General features: G+C 39.0%; 1 pseudogene across 1 annotated transcript; it reads right to left on the bottom strand.

The window, feature by feature from the left end:
- Nucleotides 1-22,216: 22,216 nt before the first annotated feature.
- On the bottom strand, nucleotides 22,217-22,907 carry LOC308279557 (ankyrin repeat domain-containing protein 49-like; annotated as a pseudogene). The gene has a single exon. The product of its transcript is annotated as an ankyrin repeat domain-containing protein 49-like (transcript).
- Between the last annotated feature and the right edge of the window lie 1,032 nt (nucleotides 22,908-23,939).

Raw genomic sequence — 23,939 nt, 5'->3', positions numbered from 1 at the left:
AAAGTTTTGGGGGAGAAGAGTATGTAGGTTAGTGTGGTAAAGTTTGTAAAGGGGGGGTGATGGAAGGAGCAGACCAACATAAAAAAAAAATCCACACAAGATACCAATGGTATTATGTAATTCAATAAAAAGAAAGGAAAAACCAGTCAAAGGAGGAGAACGAAAAAAGGAAGGAAGAGGAATAAAGAGGAAAAAAGAACAAGAATAAAATAAAAGGAACTATCAGCTGTGTGAAATCAGAAAATAAGGCAAACTATCAAATATTTATATATAAAAAACAACAAGTTAAAGTAAAAGAAGGGTGGGTTAAGAAAAAAATATAAAATAGCAATAACCATACCAAAAACAAAAGCACTGTAAAAAAAATCATCCACACTAAAAGTAAAACAAACAGTCCTACTTATTACGAATATGGGGTCAGGTCCATATAATATTTGCATATTCATTGCTTTGGTAGCTTTCAGAATATAGTCCAATGTTTCTTAGTTTTCTTTGTACTCTATTTTTATCTTCTTAGGTCACTCTGGGTGTTTGGACACCTTTCTTTCCTTTAACTGCTTTGGGTTTATGTGTCAGGATATCTGGTTTCACTGTTATTAGATTCTGTACAATTTCCAGGTTTTGCAATATTCCAACCTGTAGTAGGCACCTCTGCACTCACCACCCTAGACTCCCGCCTGTGCTTCCCTACAGCAGGGGTGGAGGATGTCCAAAGTATACTTGGAGCCTCCCACTGAGGTCCTGTGCAGATATTGTGTCTCGATGGATTTTCCTGTGTCTCTGGAAATTCCAACTGGCCTAGCCGGTGTGGTCCCAAGATGTACCCTGGGCAAAGGGATGCTGGTTCCTGGATGCCCACACTTACTGCCAGAGCTCTGCCTATTCCGAGAGTGCAGGCTGGGTGCGCTGCTATTACTGGGCCCAGGTGTGTGTGGGTGCAGCTGCCTATTGCTGCTGCTATGCTCTTCCAAAGTGTATTGAGCTGTTCTCTCGATTAGAACTAAGCATCAGGCTACCGGGGTGGGCAGGAACTCCCAGCGGTGGGCCAGGAGTGCAGGATAGGTGTGTAAGAGTCCAGGTGCACAGGCAGTGTGCAGTGACCTGCAGTGATCTCTGCCTCCCGCGGAATGTAGAAGCTGGGGGTGCCCTGAGGAGATTTCCCGGGGCACACCGAGCTTTCGCCACCTGGAAGGCAGGCTCCGATTTAGGGGTGGCAGTGGCGCAGGCACTAACTACTAGCAGGGGTCCGGGGCACAGACTGGGTGCGCGAGGACCATGCTGAGTTCTGAGGCATGGGACAGATGCCCCGGGCCAGTGCTGTGGTTGGGGCTGGGGCTGGTGTGCACACTAGGATCTGCATTTCCCCTGGATGCACTCAGGTACCTGGCTTCCTTGGTTCAGGCTTCCGTGGGAGTCCCCGTGCTGTTGTGATCCAGTCGCTGGTGAGCACACAAAATTCTGATGTGGGTGCTGCTCACTGCTTAAGATGAGGTTCTCTGGCCGTTTTCAGTCCTGGATTATCTTGCCGTGGTGACTTCAGTCAGGTCTCGGGAGTGCTGGCCCGTTTGGGGTGGCAGGCAGCCACACAACCAGCCCCCCGGCAGGCATCCCGATTGTATCTGCAGCAGGTCCATGTTCCACCGAGGCACCTGGATCTGTTTTGGTTCCTGGTATGTATTTATTTTGTTGATTAAGACACTGCTTTCTAAGTAGTTGAACTTTGTTTCAGCTACTGAGAAGTGCTGTGTCCCTCAGTCACCATTTTGAATCTCCTGTCCCTATTCTTTATTTTGAAAGTGTATTGTTAAGTTGCTGAGAGTCTTGCTACATTGCTGAGGCTGACCTCAAACCCTGTGATCCTCCTGTCCCAGCCTCCCAAGTACTGGGAATACAGGTGAGCACCACCACATCCTGCTACTCTAGTATACACCTTAAGCACTGGTGTCACAGTAAGTACTTAAGATACCACTGTGTGGGAGGGGAGCAGCCACAAGACACTTTCCCTTCATGGAGTCTGCCTGTCAGTACCCCACACTTGAGAAACAAATCCTCCTGATTGCAAAGGAGCCTGTGGAGTCTCATGGTGGTCCCTGAGTGCATCCATGGGCCACCAGGTGTGGAACATTTTCTTTTCTTGGCACTGGGAAATAAATCCAGGTGTGTTCTACCTCCAAGCTCCTCCCAGAGCCCTTTTTACCTTTTATTTTGAAGCAGAGTCTCACTAGTTTGCTGAGGAACTTGCTAAGTTGTTGAGGCTGGCCTCAAACCTATGATCTTCCTGTCTCAGCCTTCCAACTGCTGGGATGACAGATGTGCATCATCATGCCCCGTGAGGATTTTCCATTGAGCTTGGAGGCCAATGCATGGCCATTTTACACAAAATACTGTGTATATGCATTTTTTACTTTGGGGATTGCTGGCATCAGAACTCCTGCAGGGGGTGTAGCTCAGAGTTAGAATGCTACCTGGATTCAGTCCCTATTACCCTCCCCCCACACACATAATGTATTGTGTTACAAAAATGCTAAGTGCAATTATAAAGATTTCAAGCTATACAGAAAAATGCTAGGTGGTGTAGCTCAGAGGTAGTGTCCCTTCCTCCCCCACCCTTCTCTCTCTGTCTCTCCCCAACAAAATACCTATGTAAGGCTCTATAAATAACAGATCCAGAATTAAAACACATGCTGATTTTTATGAGAGCCCTGACCATTAACAACACTCGCCATGTGCAGAGTGGTTGAGACTAAGGTGCCCCAGAGAAGTCTGAGGGCCAAGTAGCTTACAAAAGCAGCATTGGGTTTCCCAGGAGACCAAGAAATGATGCTGACCTAGTAAAGTCACGGTGTGCTGGACACTTCTGGGAGTGTTGAATGGTCCTCGCTAAGACCAAGCAAGGAACCAGGAATGGAGAGGCGAAACTGGGAATCCCAGATGGTGCCTCTGCTTGAAGAGGACACACTCAAGGGCCCAGTGCCTTGTAGAGACTGAGTCAAGCCAAGCAGATCCAAATAGGGCAGAGCAGTTTTGTTGAAGCCCAGCAGGCCAGAGAAGCAGAAGTATGGAGAGCCTGAGGGCAGAAACCCAGAGGTGGGGAGGGGGACAAATAAGTGAGGGAAACCTGTGAGGCAGATCCTAGGGGCCAGAGCTGTAGTGATGGAGGGGGGAAGATGGGAAGGGCTGTGGAGGTCAGGGTGATGGAGCCAACTAGCAGTGGGAGCTGTTGGGTCAGAGTTCAGTGGGCAGGGCCAAGCAGGCAAGGGCAGCCAAAAGGCAGGAGGAGCAGTTGGGGATGTTGTGGTGGGCAGGGCTGGTCATTCCCACTGAGGCCACCCGGGCAGCAGTGGCTGCTGTCAGACATCTTCATGGACTGTGTCCTTTCATGCTCCACAGGCCAGCAAGCCCCTGATCCCTCCCCCCCAGGTCCAGATGTACCCTTGAGCTCTTTTCCTCAGGGCCTCAATTTCCAATTTCCCTAATCAGGGTGGGAAGAACAGTGGAAGAGCCCTGGATGTGGTAGCATTCCTCCTCCTCAGGTATGGCGCTGTTGCCACTCTTTGGTGGGGTGGGCAAAATAATTTGGGCCCCTGGGGTCCCTGGGAGACAATTACCCTTGTTTCCAGCACCCTGTTGAGCCTGCTGTGAATACTATCTACACAGGGTACAAAAAGGAACTGGTGTGAGCAGGTGACTCTGCTAGATCCTGATCTGGTCTCACTGTACCCGTATTGACACCCGTGGGAAGCTGAAGAGGCAGGACTAGGGAGGGAACATTGGGAGCCTCCTTCCTCTATAAAGAGGGAAACTTAGACCAGCGACTCTGGCCTCTAGGGCTGTCATGAAGCTAAGTCTAGCCTCCTAATTCTCCAAAAGACAACATGACATTGGATGGGTCAGAACATTTGTGTTAAGATAATATTACCATTAATCGTGTGTGTGTGTGTGTGTGTGTGTGTGTGTGTGTGTGTGTGTGTGTGTGTGTTTTACTGGTGACCGAACCCAGGATCAATCCACCTCTGAGCTATACTCAGTCCTTCTTATTTTTGGTTTAAAATAGAGCTTTAGTAAGTTGCTGAGGCTCGCCCCAAACCTGCAATCCTATCTCTGCCTCCCAAGTACTGAGATTACAGGCAAGTACCACCAGCCCATTCTTTGGTGTGTGTGTGTGTGTGTGTGTGTGTGTGTGTGTGGTGTGTCTGTGTGTGTGTCTGTGTGTCTGTGTGTGTGTGTGTGTGTAGTGTACTGGAGATGGACCCAGTGTCATTCTACATCCAGGCCTCACCACTAGACCTTTTATTGTTTGTCATTTTGAAACAGAATGTCTCTAAATTGCTGAGGCTGGCCTTGAACCTGCAGTCATCCTATCTCAGCCTCCCAAGAACTATGCCAGGACTATGCCCCAGGACTATGCCAAAATGCCCCTGTTCCAATTAGTCTTTTATGTGGAAAAATATTTCCTTGTATTTTTTGTATGTGTTTGTGGTACTGAGGACTGAACCCAGGGACATTCTAATTCTGATCTGCACACCTAGTTCCTTTCAGTTTTTTTTTTTTCAACAGTCTTCCTAAGCTGCCCAGGCTGGTCTCAAATGTGCACTCTTCCTACTCAGTCTCCCAGGCACTGGGATTACAGGGCTGTGGCACAGTGTCAGAGAACTCCCTTGTATTTTCAAATAAAAACAACCAGGAACAAAGCACAGTTGTAGTCAGTGGGTAAAACAGAGGAGTACAAATAAGCCAGCAATCCCAGTTTGACTCCAGGAGTAAGCTTCTCTTCCATGGTCTTGGTCAGAAATTCAGGCTATAAGCATAGGCTTGGAGCACTGCCCACTTGGGAATTCTGTCCTATGTGAACATTCATGGCTGTTTACACTGTTGCATTTTTCTAAAATACAAGTCTGACAACATAATCATGTCATTTACCTGCCATAAACTCTTCACTATATTTAAGGTGAAGGCTTGTTTTAGGAGTAGGCTTTGCCTGTGGCTTCAGTTGAATTTCTATATTTATTACTCTAATTATTTCCAACACCTAGCTCCAGGCCGTTCCCTCTGTTCTAAGTGAATTTTAAACTTCTTTGAAGTACTGAACTCCACATTGGACACTAGATGAAGCCATAACTCTAAGAATTTTAGTAGGGGAGCATGGTGGCTTAATCTTGTAATTCCAGTACTTGGGAGGCTGAGACAGGAGTATCATAGGTTCCTGCATTGCCTCAGCTACTTAGTGAGGCACTCCAAAACTTAGTGTGACTCTATTTTAAATTAAGAATAAAATAGGACTGAATATGTAGCTCAGAGATAGAAAGTCCCTGGGCTCAACCCCTAGTACTGCAAAAAAAAATAATTTTTTTTTGCTAATCTCCACACAGAGTCCCCCCAATACTGGCCTCCTCTCCACTGGTTTCATGATTGGAACTTTTGAAAATTCCTTTAGTTCTTGTTGTATAAGCACCCTATATTTTCAGATTTTTTTATATATTAGAGGAATAATATTTAAAATATAGACTTCCGGGAAGATGGCAACTGAGAAAAGCGGGGCTTAAGACCTCCACTAACAACCAATCTCCATTACCACAAAATCAGTGCCTTTCATAGCCAGAAAACACCATCACCAGAGAAACAAAAAAATCACCAGGCTCCAGAGAGGAGGGGGACTCAGAATGAAGCTCAGAGCCACAGAGGAGATACGCTGGCCTCACAGCCAAGGAAGGAGCAGCAGCGCCTTACTGCTGGTGGCAGCAGCGAGTTCACTGGACGGCTACGGCTACAGACTGATGCACTCAACAGCTCACCAGGCTCCAGAGAGAAGCAGCAGAGAGCAAGCCAAGGGACTCAGAGTGGAACTCAAAACCAGAGAAGAAATACGCCAGCCTCATGGCCGAGGGCATGGCAGTGGCACCATATTGCCACCAGCAGCAGCAGCGAATTCACCGAGTCCACTACAGCTCCATCTGTGTACTCAACAACAGTGACTCAAAACAGTGAGTCTGGGGCCCCAGAGGAGAAATCCCAGTACAGCACTCCAAGGAACTTGACCCAGTGGGGGAGTGGTGGTGGCAGATCAGGCACCACCCATAGTCTAAAGCAGCCTCTATTGACTCCCTGGGTCTGAGACTCTGTGATACAACCCAGTAAGGGAGTAGTGGGGTCTGAGATACCACAGACTCGAGATCCAGAGCACATTAAGTGAAGTCATAGTGACCCAAGGGAAGAACCCAGAGAAGGCACAAACTTCCAAAATCATGGGAAAGAGGAATAAAAATGGAGCAATGAATTCTCACAACACCACAACATCAGAACCTGATAAAACAGAAATTAAGAGATTTATAGATCAAATCAGGAAAATAACTGTAGAAATAATAGAGGTGTTTTGAAAAGAATTCAGAGAGAGCCAAAAAGAGAAAATGGATGCAATTAATGAAGTAAAGGCCTCAATTCAAAGTGCAAACAACCAATTAGACCACATGGAGAATAGAATCTCACTCTTAGAAGATCATCAATCCAAAAATGAATGCATAGTTTTTAATCTAGAAAAAAATATCCGACAGCAGGAATCTGACATTGAAGAAATATGGGCCCATTTTAAGAGAGCTAACCTAGGAATAATTGGAATGGAGGGGGGAAAAGAAGGTGAAACCAAAGGGATCAACAATCTCTTCAAGGAAGTAATAACAGAAAATTTTTCCAAACATAGAGCAAGAGGTCGATACACAGGTCCAGGAAACTTATAGAACTCCCTTTAGACAGGATCAGAGAAGAGGATCCCCACGCCACATAATTGTCAAAATGACCAATGTGGAAGCCAAGCAGAGAATCTTAAAGGCAACAAAAACAAAGGGCCAAGTGACATTCAGAGGCAAACCAATTAGAATCACTCCAGACTTCCCAAACCAAGTCATGAGAGCCAGAAGGGCTTGGAGTAACATATTCCAAACTCTGAAAAAAAACAACTTCCAGCCAAAAATTTCCTACCCAGCAAAACTTTATATCAAATTAGATGGAGAAATAGGAAGCTTCCATGACAAACAGAAACTGAAGGAATTTATGTCTTCAAAACCAGCGCTAGAGAAAATACTCAAAGAGATTAACTACAAAGAAGAAACAAGTAATACACACCAGAACCAGAGAAACAAGATTTTTCATCCAACAGATAACTAAGATTAGTTATCTGTGGAGATTCATTATTTATGTTAGTTTTTACCTATCTCTAAATTGTATTGTTTGCTTTGATTGTTGTTAATTTTAGGATTTCTAGTTGGAATATTAATATACCTTCAGATATAGCATTTGGAAATATTTTATCCCGTTCTATCAGTAACTTTTAACTCTGTTTACATTGTCTTTGGATGTATAATATTTTTTTTTATTTTTAGGGAGTTTGTATACTCTTCTGTAGCCTGTGCCATTGAAATTATATCCAAGGAATCACTGCCAATTTCAATGTTGTGAGGTTTTATGACCCAGATTTTCTCCTAAAAGTTTATAGTCTTAAGATTTATATTTAGGTCTGTTATCTATTTTGAGTTAATATTTGTATATGGGATTAGGTAAGGGTCCAGTTTTATTCTTTTCCATGTAATTATTATTTTTCAATAATATTTAGTTAAAAGATTATTATTTCCTCCACCAAATGTTCGTGGAAACCTTGTCAAAAATAACTTGACAATATATGGAAGAATTTAACTGTAGGCTTTTATTTAACTCCAATGGTTTATATATCTGCTTTATAACAGTACTACACTGATTCAAATATTGTAGCTTTATATGGCTTGAAATCAGAAAATATATATCTTCTAGCTTTGTTCTTTTTCAAGATCATTTTGGGTATTTAGAGTCCATATTCCATATTAGGATAGATTTTTTTCTGAAAAATAAATATATAAATATATGATAGTTTCACCTAAAAATATATTCTCTGGTAAGAAAGAAAGCAAAAAGAAATATTGAAATGTTATCTTTAAGTTATCAAAAGCTTTGTATCAGACAAATGAAACTGTTAGTGAGATTATCATTTTTAATTTTGGATAAATTGCTATATTACTAGATGTCAACCACTAAGCCAAGCATGGGAAGGAGGGATGGGGAGGGAATGGAGTGGGGATAGGGTGGGGGCTACCTGGGCGATGTGTGCATGTAGGTCTACAAAAGTTTTTTTTTTTTTTGTATCCCACTATGATGTATGAATACAATCCACCAATAAAAAATTAAAAAAAAATATAAAGAAATTTTTAAAAATTACTTTTAAATAAAAAACACCCAGAAAGACAGGCAATTACACCAAATGCACACCGCCTGGAAGAAGAAACACAAATGGCCAATAGGTATGAGTGAATGCACAACATCATTAGCAATCAAGGAAATTGACATGTAAACTGTCCTGAGATTGATTCATCTGACTCCAGGCAGAATGTCAGTCCTCAAAGTTGGAGGTAATAATAAAAGTTACTCATTTCTTCCAGGCCCATGGGGGCAGCAGGACCTTTAACTGGTCTTCATCCAGGCATCAATTTTTCACAGTTAACATCAAGTGTGTGATGTCCACTGGCAGTGGCACAAAGCTCAGTGTGATCCATATGCAGGATGTCCAGAACCTGCTACATTTTGGTGACATGAAGGTGAGACCCTGGGCTTTGGGCCTTGTGGGGAAAGTTAGGGCTGGGAAACACTGGCCCCTGTCACCAGCCCTCAGGCCTCATCAGAATCACCTTTCTGTCCTCAGGCTTGTGCCCAGGGTTTGGGAAACATGAGGAAGGAGGGTTTCAGCCCTGTCCTGACCTTGAGAAGTTCATGACCCCACTAGGGAGGTGGACACAGGACTAGATGGGCAACACCCACAGAGCGGGGGGGTTCTAGAGAGGACTGTAGTGAGAGAATCCTAGAGCCATTCAGAAAGACCAGCCTCAGCCCCAGATGTATGACCTTCAAGCTGCAGGGTCATTGAGCATGGATTCACAGCAAAAGGGAACCTGGCGCTTCCAGAGGCCAGCTTGTCTTGTTCAGGCATCCCCACATTGATCCATTTATGGCTTTTAACCCCACAAGATATGGGACTTTCTATATATCAGTGGCACAGCTGGCATGTCACCTGCAGCTGATCATTGTCCCTGATGACCTGCAGCTCCTCACCCCAAGCCAGGCCTGCCCACTGCTCAACACCCCCCTTATCACCTCATGTAGTGTGTAGAATGGAGTTGCATGTCACACCCAAGCACAGCCTTCTTGTGTGTTATTGGGACACTGGACAACAGGATATCCTTGTCTTCTCCCCCACTCCTATAATAGTGGGAATTAAACTAAAGGGGCAGGTGAGTTATCTGTGTTCTCAGAACAGATCCTGCTATGTAGTGTGGTTGCATTCAAATAAGATCCACATACGGAATTAGCTGCTCTTGGCCAGGCACAACCACTCACTACAGTACTTGTGAGGCTGAGAAAGGAGGATCTTTTGAGGAAAGCCCCAGGGATTTAGTGAGAATCTGTATTAAAGTTAAAAAAGCTGGACATGATGGAACATACCTGTAATCTTTGGAAGTCTGAGGCAGGAGAATCAGAGGTTCATGGATAGTCTCAGCAAGTAGTGAAACTCCCATCTGTCTAGTGAAGACCCTGTATCAAATTTAAATTAAAATAAATTAAAATAAATTAAAATAAATTAAAAAATAGAGCTGGCATGTAGCTTAGAGGTACAGTGTCAGGGGATTCAATCCTCGGTACATACCCCCCCCACATACAATTTTTTAAATATTTTAGTTAAAAGGACTAGGGCTATATCTGGAGGTTGAATGTGCCCAAGTTCAATTCTCAGTACCAACCAATAAACAATCAATAAAAAAGAATGAACAGTTGACTGCTTGACCCTTGGCGGCCTCCAGGTGTATGTGATCAAAAGCAGTAGCATGGAGTTTGTGATATGCTGGTTGGATGTGCAAGTGGGCAAGACCCTGGAGCTGCCCCTGAGAATCAACAGTCTCATGCCTGACAGAGACAGCAAAGTAGTCACCCTGAGCACACACTTGTAATCCCTGCACTTGAGAGGCAGAGACAGAAGGATCACACAGGTTTGAAGCCAGCACACTGGCTCAAGAGACACTGTTTCCAAATAAGAAAAAGTATAAAATAGGTCTGGAATCATAGCCTGGTAGTAGAAGTGCTTCCAGGAACCAGAGTACCACCACAACCATACACAAAAATAGAACAAAAAGCTGGAGCCTCAAAACAAGAGGGATCCTTGAAGTAGCCTTAGTCCAAGGCTGAACTTGAAGCTATTGAAGCTCCTGGAGAATCCATGGTGAGAGTTTATGTTGGAAATCTGAAAAAAAACTGGAGTCTGATGTCTGTAGGTATAGCAAGAAACACACTTGCTGGGATCTGCCTTTGATCACCTGCGCTTTCTTCCTTCTTCCAGTGTGAGTTCTGGCTGGGCCCCCAGCCTGTGCTCAGTGCTCCCCATGTTCAGAGGGGTCTTCCCCTAAGTGTGCTGTCCTCTGTGCCACTTGCCTCTAAAAATCCCCCACCCCAACACACCCAGAAATCCATTTATCCTAGGCATCTTTCCATCTAATCATATTTACAGTCCAAATTAACCACCAGACACTATCAAATAAGTAGGTCTAGTAGAGAAAGCAAATGTTTGGACCAGGTGTGGTGGCACACACCTGCAATGCCAGTAGTTGGAAGGCTGAGACAAGAGAATTTGTAGGTTCAAAACCAGCCTCAGTGACTTAGCATCACCCTGTCTCCAAATAAAAATTCAAATAGAGCTGGGGGTGTATTTTGGACATAAAGTATCCTGGTCACTCCCCAGCACCATTACACACACACACACATAAAATGTACATGATAATGTTTCTATGTAAACAAGTGTTCAAATAAGTTATGCTATGGAATATAACTCTGAGAGCAGCACATTGTGCTTAAGAAAACTTACCTATGACAAAGATAGTCTAACATTTACTGTCCTCTAGCACACAGATTGCAGAAAATTAATGATATGGAGATTAAAAAAGGAGCAGTAATGAATATATTAGACATCCAGAGAATGAGAAAGCAATGCAAGCTCTGATGTGGGGATTTATGTTTGAACTTTGCCAACCAGGAGCTTCTGGGACTGAAGATGATGGCCTGGTGGATGCTCAACAGGCAGAAGGTACAAATAATGTCTTCTAACAGGTAGGTGGTACAGAGAGGCTTTTACACAATCCATACAAGTAGATAACTGATTTACATATGATTTATCCCCCAAACTCTCAGACCCCAGAATTTCATTAACTATGAAGGCTGTGGTCAGCAGCAGCATTGTGTGGATTAAAGCCAAGAGGACAATAGTCAGGTTTGTGGGCTTGGGCCTGGGCCCCAGAAAGAAGATGATGTAGAAGAGAAGGACAGTGTTGGATGAGATCCCAATGACAGGAACCCCCCACAAAGCACATCTTATGTCAACATTATTCTGCATATATTTCTTGTCTTTATTCATCCTATGGGGGCTAGAATCATATACTGAATAACTGACAAATCAGAAAAATTCAGTATCATAAATATTGCCATCTTCACTCTCAACAACCATACCATGAAAATGTGCATGTATTGCAGTGCCACCTGCTCCTGTGCTTCTTCAATGCTCTGTCTCCCTCACCTCCTCTGGAAGCCCCCAACTCTTCCCTCCTCCTCTCCCTTTCCAGTTATGGCTGAGTGCTGTGTCATCCCATGGTTGGTCTCCCAGTGTGCAAAGCTTTCATGTGCAATAAAATATACCCATAGAAAACATTTTATTTTCATCTCATGTTTGCATTTTCTTAGGGATAAGAAGGATGTGTTTTTTTTATCTATATCAATTTGATTAAGTTTTAGGTGGATCACACACCTATATAATTTGTGGTCAATTTTTAATGAGAAATATTAAACAAAGTTGGAAATAAGATCCTCCCAACAAGAGAATCAGAATGTATTAGACATACAGAGAGTTATATAATTTGAGTTATCTTGATTCTGATTGCTTTATTGGCAGACTAAATATTCTTTTCTTTTTGCTTTGGGACTGAATCCAAAAGTGATATAATTCCAAGCCCCATTTCTACTTCTTATTTTGAAAGGTCTTGCTAAGTTGCTAAGGCTTGCCTTGAACCGGTGATCCTCCTCTCTCAGCATTCCTGTATGGGGATTACATTATATATTATATAATTATATATATATATATTCATATATTATATAATTATATTTTTATATAATTACATATATAACATACAATATATATAATTATACACAGGACAAATGACTTGCTGTATTCTGTGATCTTCCATTCAAACATAATATGTGTAACCTTGAGTTTTCTATCCTATGAACTTCAGTCATCTGATCTATAAAATATGCCTAGTCATATTTTAGATAGTAGATTTATTATGTGAGTAAAAGTTACCTATACCAAACATTAGAGTGTTTCTGGCACATTGTGATCTCTACAGAAATGTTTGCTATCATTTTTATTATTATACAGTTCCTCATATGTGTCTTAGGACACTTAATTCAGCTCTTTTAATAATTTTTTAACTCTATCCCTGCAAAAACAGAGATGACAAATAAATTTCCAAAACAGAACATGCTTATCATGTCTGCTAAGTGAACTCTAATGGAATTTTTAATCTCTATCTCAGTTCTACAAGCTTGTACAAGATACCCACACAGATCATGTGTTGTTTTGGATTTTTTTGCCAGAACAACTAGCCTATGTGAACAGAGTTTGGTTATCGATTAGTAGAACCACATACCATTATTTTTTCTCTTTAGGCATGTGGAATCACAGTTTTAAATATAACCATAATTAAATAGAGTCAGATTGATTGCAGTGGTGGATGTCTGTAACCCCAGTATTGTGGAGGTTGAGAGAGAAGGATTGATGTTTCAATAACAGCAACAGCAAATATCAAGACTCTCAACAGCCCAGAAAAGCCTGTTTCAAAACAAAAATGGACTAAGGGAATGCCCCTTGGTTTAATCCCTAAGAAAACACACACACACACACACACACACACACACACACACACAGACACACACACAGACACACACACACACACACATACACACACACAATAATATTATTGTTATATTTTTATTATTTGTGGTGTTGAGGAATTGAACCTAGGGTGTCTATCTCTAATCTAAATCTACAGACCTATCTTATAATTGTATTTTATTTTTTAAAATTTTTATTGGTGCATTATATTCATACATCATATTGGGGTAAAATGCTTGTGGGTACATACAGGTACACATCACCGATTTTACTTCTACTCACCCCATTCCCTCCCCATCCCTCCTTCCTTTGCTTGGCTTAGTGGTTGACTTCGATATGTTTAAGTTCATTGCATGTTTTACAGAATTTCCTTCTTCCCCCCCATCATTCCCTCATTTAGGTTGTCTGGTTTGCTCCACTATAGGATTTTCTTTTTCATCTAGAGTTTCTCCTATGACCCATTTCTCTTTAGCTTTCACATATTTGGGAAAACATCTAATTTCTTATTTTTTGTGACTGACTACTCTCACTTAGCATAATGTCCTCCAGTTTCATCCATTTTCCTGAAAATGATGTAATTGAGTTTTTTTTTTAGTGGCTGAGTAAAATTCCATTGTGTACATATCCCACAGTTTTGTAATCCATTAGTATGTTTATGGACACTTGGCTGGTTCCATAGTTTGGCTATGGAGAGTTGTGCAGTTATGAACATAGATATACATACATTAGTTTGGTAGTTTTGTTGCCTTTCTTTTGGGTAGATACCCAAAAGTGGTATTGCTGGATGAAATGGTAGATTTGTTCCCATTCTTCTGAGGATTCTCCATTCTGTTTTCCAAAGTGGTTGCAGTAATTTGCAATCCCACCAAGAATGTTTTAGCATTCCCACTTCTTCACATCCTTGCCAGTATTTGTTGTTTGTGTTTTGAATGATTGCCATTCTAAAGTTGGATTTAGGTGAAATCTCAGGGTAGTTTTGATTTGCATCTCTCTGATTTCCAATGATGTTGAACATTTCTTCATGCATTCATTGGGTATTTGAATTTCTTCTTTTGTGAAGTGTCTATTTAGTTCACTTGCCCATTTTATTATTGAATGATTTGTTTTTTTAGTGTTGAGTTTCTTGAGTTCTCTGCATATTCTGTATATTAGTCCTCTATCAGTGGGGTAGGTTGCAACAAGCTTCTCCCATTCTGTTGGTTCTTGGTTGAGGTTCTTGATAGTTTCCTTTGCTGAACAGAAGCTCTTCAGTTTCATGAAATCCCATGTATTGATTCACCTCTTAAATTGTTGTGGCTTTGGTGTTTTATTGAGAAAGTATTTATCTGTGTTTATGTGTTGCAGTGTTGGACCTATGTTCTCTTGGAGGAGCTTCAAGGTCTCTGTTTTGATTTCCAAGTCTTTGATCCATCTTGAATTGACTCTTGTGCAGGGTGAGAATGTGGTATCAATTTTCAGTTTTCTGCATATGGTTAACCAGTTCTGCCAACACCATTTGTTGAACAGGTTATCTTTATTCCAGTGTATGTTTTTGCCCCCTTCGTAAAAAATCTATTGAAAGTGTGCGACCTTGTTTCTGGGTCTTCTTTTCTGCTCCATTGGTCTATGCATCTGTTTTTGTGCAAGTACCATGCTGTTTTTTATTATAATGGCTTTGTAGTATAGTTTAAAGTCAGGTATTGTGATTCTTCCTGCATTGTTTTTGTTTGTTTTGTTTTGCTTTTTGCTGTGAACAACTTTGGATATTCTAGAATTTTTTTATTCCAAATATATTTAAGGACTGATTTTTCTATGCCTGTGAGGAATGATCTTGGTAGTTTAATGGGCATTGTGTTGAATCTGTAGATCACTTTTGGAAGGATGACTGTTTTAATGATATTTATTCTGCAAAAAAATGAACATGGAAAATCTTTCCATCTTCTAAGATCTTCTTTGATTTCTTTTTTCAATGTTTTATAATTTTTTTTATGTAGAGGTCTTTTACCACCTTGGTTAAATTTATTCCTAAGTATTTTATTTTTTGTGGGAGATCCTGAGTGGAAGTGTTTTCTGAATTTCTTTTTCAGCGTATTTATGGTACCAGAAAGCTTCTGATTTTTTAAGATTGACTTTGTATCCAGACACTTTGCTGAATTTGTTGATCAGCTCTATAAATCTTTTGGTTGAGTTTGTTGGGTTTTCTCTATATAGTATCATTTCATCTGCAAGTAGTGAAAGTTTGAGTTCTTCTTTTCCTATTTGTCCTTTTTAAATTTCTTTTTCTTGCCTTATTGCTCTGGCTAGAGGCTCTTAAAGTTTTTCCCCATTTAATATGATGATGGTGGTGGGCTTGTTGTAGACTGCCTTTATGATGTTGAGATATATTCCTTCTATTCCAATTCTATGCAGTGTTTTTTTTATCATAAATGGATGTTGGATTTTATCTAAAGCTTTCTCTGCATCTATTGAAAGGATCATGTGATTTTTGTCTTTGATTCTGTTTATATGATGAATTACATGGATTGATTTTTGTATGTTGAACTAGCATTGCATCCATGGGATTAACCCTACCTGGTCATGGTGTATAATTTTCTTTATGTGGTTGTGAGTGCATGTTGCTAGTATTTTATTTAAGAGTTTTGCATCCAAATTCATCAGAGATATAGGTGTGTAGTTCTTCCTAGAACTTTCTTTACTTTGTTTGGTCATTAATGTGATGTTGGCTTCATAGAATGTATTTTTGAGAGTCCCACTTATTTCTATTTCACAAAACAGATTGATGATTATTGTGGTTAGCTCTTTTATAAAGATTTTATAGAATTCACTTGGAAAACCATCTGGTCCTGCACTTTTCTTTGATGGTAAGCTCTTTATTGCTGTTTCAATCTCTTTGATAGTTTTTCATTAGTTTAAGTGTTCTATATCTTCTTGACTCAGTTTAGGAAGGTTGTATTTATATTGGAAGTTGTCAATTTCCTCCATATTTTCCATTTTGTTGCAGTTTAGTTTTTCAAAGTAGTTTCTGATAATACTCTTGATTTCCACAGTCAGTAGTAATCTCTCCTTTTCATCTCTTATCTTCTAATTTGGGTTGGTAGTCTCTTTTTTTTAGTTGGGTTGGCTAGTGGTTTATCTATATTGTTAAATTTGTCAAGAAACCAGCTTTTGCTTTTGTTGAAATTATGTATTTTTTATTCTCTATTTCATTAACTTCTGCTCTAATTTTAATAATTTTCTGTCTTCTATTGGCTTTGCGGTTTGATTCTTCCGGCTTTTCAAGAGCTTTGATGTGTGTTATTAAGTTATTTGAAGATATTCTGTTTTTCTAATGTGTGTACTCAGTGCTATATTTTCCTCTTAATACTGCCTTCAACATGTCCCAGGTGTTTTGATATGTTATATCTTTATTTTTATTTGTTTCTAGAAATTTCTTGTTTCACTTCTTACATCTTCTACAACCCATTCTTCATTCAGAAATGTGGAGTTCAGTCTCCACATGTTTATGTTGTTTCTCTGAGTCTTCTTATAGTTGACATCTAGTTTCATTCCATTATGGTCTGAAATGACACAGGGAAGTATGTAACATTTTTTGAATTTGTTAGTGCTCATTTTGTGTCCCAGGATGTGATCTATTTTGGAGAAGGATCCTTGAATATCTGAGAAAAATGTACACTCCACTGTAGTTGCATTAAATATTCTATATGTGTTCAACATGTCCATTTGATTAATGGTGTTTTTTAGTTCTGAGACATTTTTCCTGACATTTTGTCTGCAAGATTGATCTAATGTTGTAGAGGTGTGTTGAAGTCTCCTAGTATTATTGATTGGGATTTATGTGTGACTTCACTTCATAAAGAGTTTGTTTTTCAAAAGAAGCTGTACCTATGTTTTGGGCATATAAGTTGATAATTGTCATTTTTTCATGCTGGATTTTTCCTTTTTTCAGTAAAATATGACCTTCTTTATCTCTTCCAATAAGTTTGGGTTTTAAGTCTACCTTGTCTGATATTATATTTGCTACTCCTGCTTGCTTTCAAGTTTCATTAGCATGGTTTACCTTGCTCCAGCCCTTTACCTTGAGTTTGTTTCTATATTTACTTGTAAGATGTGTTTCTTGTAAGCACCAGATTGATGGGTTCTGGTTTTTAATCCGTTTTGCTACTCTATGTCTTTTCTTTGGGGAGTTGAGGCCATTTACATTCAATATAAATTTTGAGAGATAATTTTTTATTCCTAACATGTTAAGATTTTATTTCTGTTTGAGATACTGTTTATTCTTCTTTGGTTAGTTGTCTGCTGGATGGAAAATCTTGTTTCTTTTGTTCTGGTGTGTATTACCTATTTCTTCTTTGTAGTTAATCTCCTTGAGTATTTTCTCTAGCGCTGGTTCTGAAAATATAAATTTCTTCAGTTTCTGTTTGTCATGGAAGCTTCTTATTTCTCCATCTAATTTGATAGATAGTTTTGCTGGGTAAAAAATTTTAGCCTGGAAATTGTTTTCTTTCAGAGTTTAGAATATGTTACTCCAAGCATTCTGGCTTTCATGAGTTGGTTTGGGAAGTCTGGAGTGATTCTAATTGGTTTGCCTCTGAATGTCACTTGGTCTTTTTTTTTTTTTTTTGACTTTAAGATTCTCTCCTTGGCTTCCATATTGGCCATTTTGAGAATTACGTGGCATGGAAAACCTCTTCTCTGATATTATCTAAATGAAGTTCTATATGTTTTCTGGACCTGTGTATCAACCTCTTGCTCTATGTTTGGAATATTTTCTGCTATTACTTCCTTGAAGAGATTACTGATCCCTTTGGTCTCATCTTCTTTTCCCTCTTCTGTTCCAATTATTCTTAGGTTAGCTCTCTTAAAATGGGCCCATATTTCTTCAATGTCAAATTCCTGCTGTTGGCTTTTTTTTTTTTCTAAATTAGAAACTATGCATTGGTTTTTGTAGTGATCATCTTCTAGGAGTGAGATTCTATTCTCCATGCTGTCTAATCGATTTTTTATACTTTGAATTCATGACTTTACTTCAAAGATTGTATTTGTTTATGTTAAACTCTCTCTAAAATTTTTAAGGTCCTGTATTATTTCTACACTTATATTCCTGATTTGATCTTATGGAGATCTCTGAATTTCTATGTTAAAAGGTTCTGATGTTGTAGGGTTGTGTGCATTCATTTCTCCATCATTATTTCTCTTTCCTATGATTTTGGAAGTTGGTGCCTTCTCTAGGTTCTTCCTTTGGTCTCTATCTCTTCACTTAGAATGCTCTGGATCTCGAGTCTGTAGTAATCTCAGTCACCACTACTCTTTTACTGGATTGTATTGCAAAGTCTCAGACCCAGGGTGTTAATTGAGGGAGTTAATTGAGGAGTTAAATAGGCTACCAGGCTGGGTGTTTTCCCATGGGGAGCTGTGACTAGGGTGTGGTATCTCTGCCACCACTACTCCTTCACTGGGTTGAACTGCAAAATCTCAGACCCAGGGAGATTATCAAAGCTGCTCAAGTCCCTGGAGGTACAGTTCTGGGATTTCTCCTTTAGGGGGACAATTTCACTTATGGTTTTTGAGTGTGTTTCTCTGCAGCTGTCATGGGCATTGTGAACTCGCTGCTGCCCCTGGCAACATGGTGTTACTGTCACTCCCTCAGCAGGTGTGAGGCTGGCATATTTCTTTTCTTGCTTTGAGCTCTGTTCTGAGTCCCTGGAGGGTGTGATGAGCTTGGCCACTGGGAGTTTTAGACATTCTTTGCACTGAAAATACTGCTGCATTACACCCAAATAATCCGAATCTGCTCACTTTAGCTCCTTGTTTACCTTTCTTCTCTGGAGCCTGGTGGGTTGTTGAGTGTGCTGTTCTAGAGCTGTCACAGGCACAGTGAACTTGCTGCCACTGCTGGCAATAAGGCACTGCTTCTGCGCCCTTGGCCAGGAGGATGGCATATTTCTTTTCTGGTTTTGAGCTCCTTTATCTTCTTCCCCAAATCCTGGTGCTGTGAGGCCACTATAATTTTGTTTTGAAACAAGTTCTCACTAGGTTGCTAACAGATTTACTAAGTTGCAGAGGATGCCTCATACATGCATTTTTTCTGTCTCAGCCTCCCAAGTACTGGTGTTACAGGTGTGTACTATAATGATTGACTAAGGTCATATTATTTTTGTGGTACTGGAGGTGGGACTCAGGAAATTTTTTACCTCCTGGCTATACTCCCAGACCTACTTCTTAATATATTATGTGGAAAATTATCTCACTCATTTACTGAGAGCCTCACTAAGTACATGAGGTTGTTTTTTTTTTAATTACTATGGTTTTGTAGTGTAAAGTCAGGTATTGTAATTCTTCCTGCATGATATTTGTTACTCAGAACTACTTTGGCTATTCTGTATTTTTTCCAAATAAATTTAAGGACTGATTATTCTGAGTTTGAAAGGAATGATCTTGTTAAGTTTATGGGTATTAAATTGAATGTGCTGATCACTTATGGAAATGTGGCAATTTTGATGATATTTATTCTGCCTATCAATGAACATGGAAGATCTTTCCATATTCTAAGTTAAGTTCTTTGTTTTAGATTTCCAATGTTTTATAATTTTTATAATTTTCTTTGTAGACATTTTTTTACCTCCTTGGTTAAATTTATTTTTAAGTATTTTATTGTTTGTGATAAATCCTGAGTGGAAGTGTTTTCTGGATTTTCTTTTTATTTTCAGTTGCATGGTTTTATTTATTTATTTTTTGTTCTCATATCATTTTTATTGATGCATTGTATTCAGACATCATAATGGAATAAAAAAAAAAAACTTGTGCACACATACATGCACGCAACACCCAGTTATCTCCTATTTAATCCACACCCCAATCCCTCCACAATCCTTCTTCCCATGCTTGGTTTAGTGGTTGGTATAGAGAAATATTTCTAATTTTTTAAGATTTATTTTGTATTAAGACACTGCTGAATTTGTTGATAAATTCTATAGGCCTTTTGGTTGAGTCTGTTGGATCTCCTTAGTATAATATCATGTCTTCTGCAAATAGTGAAAGTTTGAGGTCTTTTTTTTCTATTTGTGCTCCTTTTAATTTCTTTTATTTACTAATTGCTCTCGCTACAGTCTCAAGTACTATATTGCAAAGAAGTTGTTACAATAGACATCCTTGTCTTGTTCCTGTTTTCAGGGGAAATCCATGAATATTTTTCCCATTTAAAATAAGGTTCGCTGTGGGCCTTTTGTAGATTGCCTTTATGATGTTGAGATATGTTCTTACTATTCTGATTCTCTGCAGTGCTTTTTAGCATAAATAAATGTTGGATTTTGTCAAATGCTTTTACAGTGCCTATTGAAAAGATCATGTGATTTTTAATTTTACTTCTGTTTATATGATGGATAACATGGATTGATTTTTATATGTTGAACCAGCTTTGCATCCCTGGGATGAAACCTACCTGGTCATGGCTTTATGATTTTCTTGATGTGGTTTTGAATGTGTGTTGTTATTATGTTGTTTAGCAGATTTGCATTCAAGTTCATCAGTGATATAGGCCTGTAGCTTCTTTTTCTTGGGCTGTCTTTATTTGGTTATTAATGTTATGTTTGTTTCATATAATGCATTTGGGAGAATCCCATTAATTTTTTTCAATATCATGAAAGAGATTGAGGAGTATCAGGATTAGCTTTCTATAAAGGTTTTATAAAATTTACTTGGGAAAACATGCAGTCCTGGGCTTTTCTTTAATTGTAGGTTTTTATTGCTGTTTCAATCTCTTTGATTAGTACTGGTTGGTTTAAATTTTCTATATATTCTTGACTCAGTTTAGGCAGGTTGTATTTATCTATAAAGTTGTCAATTTCTTATATAGAGAAATAAATTTTCAGTTTGTTGGAGTATAGTTTCTAAAATTACTTTCTGGAAATATGGATTTCTACACTGTCAGTTGTACTATCATTTTTTATCTCTAATATTCTTAATTTGGGTTGATTCTCTCTTCTTTTGGTTAGATTGGATAGTGATTTATCTATCTTTTTAATATTTTTGAGTAACCACGTTTGGTTTTCTGAATTTTCTGTATAGTTTTTTATTCTCTACTTTGTTGAATTATGCGCTGATTTTAATAATTTCCTGTATTCTATGGCTTTGACATTATATTGTTTCTGTTTTTCAAGACCTTTGAGGCTTGTCATTAAGTTATGTATTTAGTGATTTTTTTTGTGTGTGTTCTTATGTGAGCACTTAGTCCTATGAATTTTCCTCTAATACTGCCTTCAAAGTGTCCCAGATGTTTTGATATATCTATATTATTATTTGTTTCTCAAAAATCTTGATTTCACAGATTACTTCTTCTAAGACCCATTCTTTATTCAGCAGTGTTGTGTTCAGTCTTTACATTTTTAAATAGTTTCTCTGCATCTTCTTATAGTTATTTTCTAGTTTTATTACATTATTATCTGAAAAGACACAGGGAAATATGTCACATTTCTGAATTTAATAGTGCTCACTTTGTCTCAGGATGTGATCTATTTTGAGAAGTTTCTGTGAGCAAGTGAGAAAAATGTAAACTCTGCTGTAGTTGGGTAGAATATTCTATATATGCTAATAATTCCATTTGGTTGATGGTGTTCTTTAGGTCTGAGGCATCTTTACTGACTTTTGTTTAGAAGATTGGTCTAACTGTGTGAGAACTGAAGTCTCCCAATATTATTATATTGATATTTATGTGTGACTTAATATCACAAAGATATTGTTTTATGAAGGTGGCTTCACCTATGTTTGTGACAAAATATTGGTTATTATAATTTCCTCTTGTTGAATTTCTTCTTTTATAAGTAAAAACTAACCTGCTTTATTTCTTCTAATAAGCTTGGGCTTGAAGGCTAACTTGTCTGATATAATTACTATTCCTGCTTGTCTTTAATTTCCATTGGCATGGATTAACTTGCTCTAGCCTAATTTTAACTTAAGTTTGTTACCACATTTACTTGTAAGGTGTGTTTCTTGCAAGCAGTAGATACATGGATTCTGGTTTATGATCCATTTTGCCATTTTATGAATTTTTATTGGAGAGTTGAGGCCAGTTACGTTCAGTGTGATTACCGACAGATGATTTTTAATTCCTAATGTATTGAGATTTGACTTCTGTTTCAGATAGTGTTTGTTCTTTGCTTAGTTGTTTGCTGGATGGAAATTCTTGTTTCTCTGGTTCCGGCATGTATCACCCTGTTACTCTACATTTGAGGACCATTAAGACTGAGGTGAAGAATTTGTACAGCCTTCTGCAATTTCAAAGAGGTAGTTATAGACACTTATTCACCTGGAAATATCAAAGGCAGTTTCTTCCATGTGATTCTTCAGACCTGGTTTGATGTCATGATTTATGAGGAAAAGCTTCAGGATATCTTTGCTGTCTCTGTTCCCAGCAGCAGATGCAAGGTATTCAGGAGGCCTTTGGTTTGGGCATTTATATCTTCATCATGTTAAAGCAATTAAAGAAGCCACTTTGGTATAATTCCACTTGCAAGCACTGTGCAGGGGTCATCTACAGTAACTGCATGGACATCTTCACACTGTGCTATAAGCTCATGGACAATATCTAAATGTTTGATGTAGGGTGCTCATCCTCATCCCTAGTGTTCACAAGAGTGGCCTTCACAGAAGCAGTGTCCATACTGTAGTAAGCCAATTTTTTCAGCAGCCCAAAGAAGCAATTTGCTTCAATCTTTTTCCATTTTCTTTTCTTACAATGGATACCTCTCCTCATTTTTTTCATCTTGGTTTTCATCTTCATCAGAATGCATAACCAGAGACTTTGGCAACTAGTGGGAATAAGGTATGCATGTGTTTTCAATAATTTGAGTTGGTTAAAATATTCACAAAAGTACTAGGAATTCTCTGGGTCTTGTTCTCCATCATCACTTACTTTCTCTTTTTCCATTTTTACTATAAGTCTACATTAAAAAAAACAACTTTTCTAATACTTTGTAAAGGAAATTATGTTTGGTTTATTTTATTCACCAATATCTGAACAGAGAAAATTTGCCATCATCTACCTCACTTTCCCTACCGATTTTGTAATAAAGACTTGTTAAAGCTGAACCAAGATGCCTATAAGTTTTAATTTCCTGTTCAACAAACTTTAGTTGAATAAAGGAGAAAAGTCCAAGACACCATTTATTACCATAACAAGGCACTCATCCTGTCTCAAAAAAAAATAATAAAAAATTGGAATAGGAATGTTTCTCAGCGATAGAATGCCCTTGATTTCAACCACCAGCACCAAAAAAAAAAAAAAAAAAAAAATCCATTGAACCTGAGATCCTACTGTCTTAACCTCTCAAGTGCTGAGATTATGAGCTTGTGCACTATGTATGACTATTATGTGCTCTTCTAGAATGGTGATAGATACCCTAAAAGACCCCTCAGAAAAGTTGTAGCAATAAATTTGCGAGACAGTTTCTGTTAATCAAATATGCAGGCCTGGTCAGCACTACCCAGGGTGTCTGCTTAGCTCACCTTCTTCAGAGATTCTGTAGGCCTTTGCTGCATCCAAACTCAGGTGCAGCAGATGAATCATACAGCTTGCCAAGACATCACTGTCTCATGTCACCCCTTTCCTCAATAGGTGTTTTAAAAATGCATGCATTTGGCAAATCTCAAACTCTACTGGGGAGGACAATGAAGTGTGGTTGTTACCACTCACAGAAGACCCCAAGGCTTAGCGAGTTCAAGTTTCTTTCCTAAGAGCACACTTCATTAGGATCCTTCATTCCTAAGCCAGAACTGTGTTTGGTTGATTTTCCCAGCATGTATCCCAAAACTCATTAGGCAGTAGTAATTCTTAACAGCATTTTGGCACAATATTTAAATGGACATTACTATAATAGCTGACATTTATTACACAGTTGCTCACAAAGCACTGTTCTAAATATTTTTTATACCTGTGCACTGATTCTTCAAATGACAAATG

This window comes from Muscardinus avellanarius, assembly GCF_963383645.1.
Source record: "Muscardinus avellanarius genome assembly, chromosome: Y".
NCBI classification, from domain to species: Eukaryota; Metazoa; Chordata; class Mammalia; order Rodentia; family Gliridae; genus Muscardinus; species Muscardinus avellanarius.
This window is presented reverse-complemented; position numbering and strand designations above follow the sequence as displayed.